The sequence below is a fragment of the Dipodomys ordii genome, unplaced genomic scaffold (assembly GCF_000151885.1).
Source record: "Dipodomys ordii isolate 6190 unplaced genomic scaffold, Dord_2.0 Scaffold63, whole genome shotgun sequence".
Taxonomy (NCBI): domain Eukaryota; kingdom Metazoa; phylum Chordata; class Mammalia; order Rodentia; family Heteromyidae; genus Dipodomys; species Dipodomys ordii.
This window is the reverse complement of record NW_012267279.1, coordinates 8020044-8027687: the sequence shown is the minus strand read 5'-3', so window position 1 is coordinate 8027687 and position 7644 is coordinate 8020044.

Sequence of the window (7644 nt, the reverse complement as noted above, 5' to 3'; positions counted from 1 at the left end):
TGACATGTCAAGCAAAGAGAAAACTGCCTTTATTTTAAACAAACAAGATGCATTCCCCATGCAACCTGTTCAGCTTAGGGATCCAGAGGATTTCCCCAGAAACCAGACTTTTTACATTCATTGTAATCCCTCCACTTAGAGGGATTGTTTATGAGCTGGACACATTCCCATGTGCGTATTAGTTACATACTCTTTGGCACTCTTATTCAAGTTTTGGTCTTCTCTAGGCCAGAAACGGCTGTCTAGCAGGTATGATCTCCTGTGCCTTTGCAATCTCATCTTCTCTAGAAGTCTTACTCCATTTTGTTGCACTTAGGATTTCCTGTCTTTAGTTCATTCTCCCTCATAACTATCATTTGTTTGTGTGGGAAGCCTCTTCATGCAGAGATAGTCTCAGCCTCTTTGTTTTTATTGCTTCTCTGAGAAATGGATGAACTCATTTGTGGTGACTTCAAGTCAGATAGCTCACTATGAGATCTGAATACATTTCACGTCTGGGAAAACATCTGCTCTCTTGCATCTTGGGTCACCTGCCTATAGCTCAGACTGCAGTGATGGCTGCTGAAGCCCGGGTGCTTGGGAGATGGTAGGCTTTCATCAAACTTTCTAGCTGTACATGTGGCCAGGAATAACATATGTAAAAATACCATAGAACCATATCAATAGTTTTGTAATAATAATTACTGGAAAGGTTCTGATTCCAAACAATGCTAATGTATTGGCCACCTTAACAGTTTTGTAATAATTATTGTTAGAAAGCTTCTCATTTCAAAAATTTCTAATTTATTATGTATCTGGTTTTGCATAGGAGAGGAATTGTTTTCAATTATGACAAATCTGAGGGAGCTATTCCTTTTCGAAAAATATAATTATATTGTTAGTAAAGTGTTGTACAGAAGGGTTACTATTTCATAAGTCAGGTAATGAATATAATTCTTTTTTTCTTTGTTGCTGTTTTTGTTTTCTTTTTGTCTTCTTTGCTCATTTATTTGTCTTTAGGAGGGTAAAGGGGGGTAAAAGACATGGAGGGAGAAAGGATGAATAAGTGCTGTAGTGGTACTCACTGGACACTATGTTAAATATGAAGTATACAACCTGTGCATGGGGAAGGATGGGAAAAACTGGGAGATAAAAAAGGAAGGTGTGACCTTGTTCACCAAGAGATGCACTCTTTGCCTGCTTTATGTAACTGTACATCATCTCCACAATAACAATAAATTAAAAAAAAAGATGGCCTGGCAATGGTGGCTCACCCCTTTAATCTTAGCTATACAGGAGGCTGAGATTGGAGAATTGAGTGTAATTCATTCTGGTCAATGTCACTCTTCTTTTGCTTTCCCTCTCATGTCCCTGCCCACAAGGGAGTTCTTTAATTTTTGTCATTTCCTCTCGAACATCAGCTTTCAAATGTATGTGTGACTCTGACTTTCTGTCAATGATTGAATAAGTAGATCTAGTTTCATTTACCAAGCCTGGATTTGCTGACAGAGGAGCAATGACATACAATGCCTGGAGTAGTTTCATGAGTGTTTCAGTGTTGTAAATGGGACCGGAGAAGTTTTTCCTGCATAAAGTTCTGAGTAAATTCACCTCTCTGTATTCCATTGCTTCTTGGGGCAAGAGGACAAAGTAACCCCACTGAACAATGGAGAACAACTTGTTTTCTGAAGGATGAACTGGCTTCCTTTTCTCCTCTCAAATAGAAATAGCATATATGCCCGCATGTGCATCTTTTGATTTCTGGGAAAACACATCCTCAGATGAAGACATTGGATCCCATAGCTGCTCAGGAGGGCTGAGCTTCCGTGATTATATAGTTATGCCATGCACTCCTGGAAGTATTTAGCAAAAGCACAGCCCTTGTGACTTTTTCTGCAATATTTTCTTCCAAGTTCTATGGGTTTTGAATGGACACCAACTTCCTGCATGTTAGCCAGGCATGTTTATTGTTCAACAGTGGATTATTGGGCCTGCAATCTGATACCCATTTCCTCATATTGAATCCAACTAAGTAATAGCAATTCATTATAATACAGCTAATGCAATGCACCACTTAAGAAGAAATGCTGTGCATGATGTGAGGATGTAAAAGAAGCAATGCTTACTACAAGATCCTGACATTTCCATAAAAGGCCATTCTGGCTATGTGGACATGTGACCGGTGGAGTGCTCTAAGGCCCTAGCACAAAACATTAAGCCTAGATACTTATGTCTGCTTTAAATAACAAATAAAAATATCATTACAAGTTGAAGGAAAGTGAGAATCCATGGATAAAAGTAAGAACTTTTTCTGTTCTTTCAACCAGGGGTCCATTTTACACTGGGGCCTGATGAATAACAAGACACCGCATAGTATGACTAACAAAGCAAGGTACAAAGAAAATGAGGTTCTTTTTTTAAAAATAAGTTTTTTATTGTGAAAATACTGTACAGAGGGGTTATAATCATATAAGCAAGGTAATGAGAGTACATTTCTTATCAAAGATTGTTGTCTCCTTTGTTTTTCCCCTACCGTCCCTTCCCTCCCATCTCCACAACTACATTCCCCTGACCCCTGCCTAAATTATAAAGTTCATTTTTTGACATAGAGTCTTGTACATCTCATTGTTGCAATGGGTCAACCTGTATCCCTATTTAAACGATTTGTTTTTCCCTTCGGCTCCCCAAATTATACCAACATCAAATACAGTGAAAACAGGGGTTATACCATGGGGGAGGGAACAAAGCAACAAAAAAAAATCACATGGTACCTTATAAATACTATAGAAACAATAACAAAAAAGAAAAAACCACTTGTGTCCTTATCTTGGGGTTCATTTTGCTTAACATCATCTTATCTGAACTTTTCTACTTGTCTCGGATATATACTAGTTATTGCAAATAAGGGAAATCATGGGACCTATGTTTCTTTGCACCTGGCTTACTTCACTTAATATAATTTTGTCAGAAAGAATGACAGCGCTCCATTTGTTAGGAAATGGAAAGACTTGGAAAATGAGGTTCTGAAAGGACTTGCAACCCATTCAAGTGGAATAGGAGAAAGTGGTATGATGAATTCACATCACCCAGGAGCTTGTGCTTGATCCTTTTTTGGTAGACACCAGCAGAAGAAGGGCAACCTGTCCAAGCTGGAGTGCTTACAGTGTTTCATGCTGCAGATGGGCCATTGCTGAGCATCTAGGACAGTCTTGTATGGACATACAGGTGGAAGAGCAGGCCCCCCCCCTCCCCAGCCTGGGGAGCAGCTGACCTAGGTGGTATACATGAGGGGATGGGTTCCATGTCTGTGAGGAGATCTTACAACATTTGTTCAGATTCACTTTATGATCATTAAAATCTCATCTAATCACAGATAGAGAAAAATAGAGTCATATTTATCCAACTTATCATGAACATATGATTTGTTATGCAACAAGCTGGAGATACTATGGGATTTAATATTGATTTAATATTGATTGTGACTGCCCTTTCTCTTTGGTCCAATGTTACTCTGCACGTTTGGGAGATTTTTTCTCTTTTCCCCACCCATATGTTCCAGTAACCTTGAGCTCCTCCTAGTAAATTAATATTTTAGTTGGTGGCTATTAGTGTTTGTCTACAAAAGCAATCTCAATTAGGTTTTTCATGATTGACGCACCTTTAAATTTGATATATTTTTTTCCTAAAGGAATATCAGGCAAGTATTTAGGGAGGTGAATAAATAAGAATTAGTATGTAATTACCTTTTATTGTTTCCTTAATCACTAGTGAAGTGGAGAATTTTTCAGTGTGACTTTACTATCTGTGTATTTTCTGTTGCAAACAATTTCTCAAGTCTTTTACTTGTTTTAAAACTTGGCTTTATTTGGTCACTGAATTTGAAAATTCTTTACCTGTTTTAAGTGTAGTAAGTTCTTTATCAAATATGTATTTTAGAAATGTTGTCTCTGTGAGACAAAAGTTTTAACTTTACTGAAGACCAATTTATTAGTTTTGGGTGAATTTAAAAATATTTTTTGCAGATGTCCTTTTTCAACATGAGGAGCTCCTTTTTTTCCCAGGTTTATAAAAATTGTTCTCATCAGTGGATACTGATTTTTTTCAGATTCATGCCTGTAGTCATCATAATGCTCATATTATTTCATTGTGGTTTATTATATGTTGGAGTATATTGAGTGATTTTCAAATTGTTGAATAATCTTTACATTTGAGGAAAATCTTTTCTTGGTTGTCATGTTCTATTATTTTTATTTATTGTCATACACGATAGCTTAACATTTCTGAAGATCCCTGTTATCTACGTTTATAAGGGCTATTGCTCTGAAGTTTCTGTATTTTTTAAGTTTACTGATTTTATTTATTTAATTTCAATCATTTTATTAGCCCATATTAATTATACAAAACAAATAAATGAGTTGCACAGTAGAAATTAAAAATATTAAAAACTGGCAAAATACTTGTGGGATGAAAATTAGATATAATTAGAGGGAAATATATACTTAATGGTTTCATTAAAAATAGTAAGACATAGCCAGGTACCGGTGGCTCACACTTGTAATCCTAGCTATTCAGGAGGCTGAGATCTGAAGATCATGGTTCAAAGCCAGCCTGGGCAGGAAAGTCCGTGAGACTCCTATCTCCAATGAACCACTAGAAAACCGGAAGTGGCACTGTGGCTCAAGTGGTAGAGTGCTCGCCTTGAGCTGAAGAGCTCAGCACCCAGCACATGAGGGAAACCATGGGACTTACATTTTTGGGGGTCTGGCTTACTTCACTTAATATGTTTTTTCCAAGTCTTTTCATTTCCTAACAAATGGGGAAATGTCATTCTTTCTGATGGAGGTGTAGAATTCCATTGTGTATATATACCACATTTTCTTGATCCATTCATCTACTGAGGGGCATCTGAGTTGGTTCCATATCTTAGCTCTGGTAAATAATGGTGCAATAAACATAGTTGTGCTGATAGCTTTAGTTTGTGAACATTTGGGTAAATGCCCCAAAGTGGGATTGCTGGGTCATAGGGGAGCTCTATGTGGAGCCTTTTGAGGAACCTCCATACTACTTTCCAAATTGGTTGAACAAGTTTACATTACCACCAACAATGTAATAGGGTTCCCCAAAATAGTAATTCTTAAGGGACCAGGATACAGTCAATTAAAAGGAAAATAAGTAAGTGATAGAAAAAACTCACAAGAATAGCTTTGATAAATTTGAAAACAGGGTAAAGCTGGAGCAGTTTGATCTACTAGATATCAAATTTACTTATAGGGACAATGAAATTAAGACATCATTGTCATTTGGGTAATTAAATATACCAATGAAATAGACAATGATCAGGCTTCTATTTACAGAGAAACAACATGATTATAACTATGTTATTTGAAAAGAGATAAATTATTTAGTAATAGATGCAGAGACCACTGGATACCTAAATAGAAAGAAAATTGGATTGCAACCTCATACTGTATTCAAAGATAACAGTAAAATTAAAGATGAGAAGCAATACTTCAAGAAAATGTAGGAAAATTCACTAAAGATATTAGAAACATTTCTAAAGCAAGAATAAAAGCACAAATTATAGAAGAATGTATTGCTCATTTTGGTATTAAAATTAAAAATGTCTAAATAATAAATCACATTGTAAACAAGGTTGCATGATGAACTGTGGAGTAGGAGATTATTTAATTGAGAATTCTTATTCAGAACATGAAGAGAACTCCTACACAACAATTAAAATACCTGTAAATTCGAAAATTGGGCAGAAGCTAGAAACCAGTAAATCACAGAGAAGAAACCTTGAATGGCTTAAAGTTGTAAGAAGATAGTGAACAGCTTTCATTAGGTAGGTATAAATTATCATCTTGATAGGTATCACTTCATGGTCATCAAAAATGTCTGAAAGCATTACATCTTGGAAAAATGTGGTAAACTCGATGCCAGAACATGATAATTGACCTGAGCAAGGTGTGTGCTCCAAAGCATGTAAACATGTACAAAAACATCTATGTCAGTACTGTTTGCATCAACATTGTGTAAGAGAGTGGATAAATAGCCATACCCACATTCACTGAAGAATTATTTCAAAATATCACTGTGAAATACTTGTCTCAAAGCCAAAAGCCAAAGGGAGGAGAGGGTATGTGTGCGCGCATGCACGCATTCTGATTCAAGGCTTGGGCTCTGACCCTTAGCTTTCTCACTCAAGAATGGTGCTCTACTACTTGAGCTGTAGCTCCACTTCATGGTTAACTGAAGGTAAGAGTCTCATAGACTTTCATGCCTGGGCTGGCTTCAAACCACAACCTTCAGATTTCAGCTTCCTGAATAGCTTTGTTGTGTGCATGTCAGGGGAGATTATAAACAACTCTTTCAATCAGAAGACACCATGAAAGTGTTAGAAGTTCACATGTCTGCACCCTTTCTCAGACCACCTCCTACACCGAAGATCCAAGGTACACTCAACATAGGACTGTCATATCCATGCTGGACAGGAGAACTTTGAGATGAGTCCTTTATAGAAAGTTTTACACACACAGCTTCTCATTCTCGCTGTTAAAGTTTTTGCTATTGAGTTGCTAGTAGGTAGGCCTGACAATTTCCTAATCTGTCCCTTCTGTCAAGCAACATTCTGGAAAGAGAAGCCTCCTTACAAATGCCTCCATCTTGGCAAGGCAAGAAGTTACAGTTACCCAGCAACTAAATGGAAAAGACACAATTCTTATGGTTGAAAGGGTGGACAGTGGAGTCAGATTAGGCTCCAATCTCAACTCTGGCCTTTAGAAGTTGTGTGACTTTGGGGGCAGGGAGTTAACTTCTCTGTCCTTTGGTTTTTCTATCTGTAAAACAGAGCAGACTAGAAGGTGACTTGAAGGGCTGTGAGGATCAAATAAATCAATGTATGCCGTGTTTAGAAGAGGCTGAGATGGATCACAAGCTCTATAAATGCCATTATCATCATTAGACCTATAGACTCAGAGCTATTAAGTCAGGAAGGAAATAAGCAGAGAGGAAGGCATAATACCTTCATCAGCATTCATGCCTAACACTTGACTGCTTGCCCTTTCTTTCTTTCTTCCTTCCTTCCTTTCTTTCTTTCTTTTCTTTTTCTTTCTTTCTTTTCTCTCTTTCTCTCTCTCTTTCTTTCTTTCTTTCATCTCTGTAGTCACATATGACAGCACAATTGTAGGTGTGCTATAAAACTGAGAGCTTTTCTGCTGCTTTGATCTCAGAAAGATTTGATAGAACTGCATATTTTATATCTACCCCAGGAGAGCACTCAGTATAGGTAAATTCCAGTGAACTAGATACCCCTCCACCCTAAGATGTCCATCTTTTAAAATCTCTATTATTATATTTCTAAGAGATAGTAATGAGGAAGTTGTTTCAGCAACAATATTATTTGTGCTATCTCTTCGCTCATGGTGGTGATTCTCAATATTTTACAATTTACCATGGCATTAAAAAATTTCCTTCTTGATGGCCAATAGACACATGAAGAAATGTTCAACATCCCTAGCCATAAAAGAAATGCAAATCAAAACAACATTGAGATATCACCTCACCCCAGAAAGAACGGCAAAAATCAAGAACTCTAATAACAACAGATGCTGGAGGGGATGTGGACAGAAAGGAACCTTACTTCATTGTTGGTGGGAATGTAAA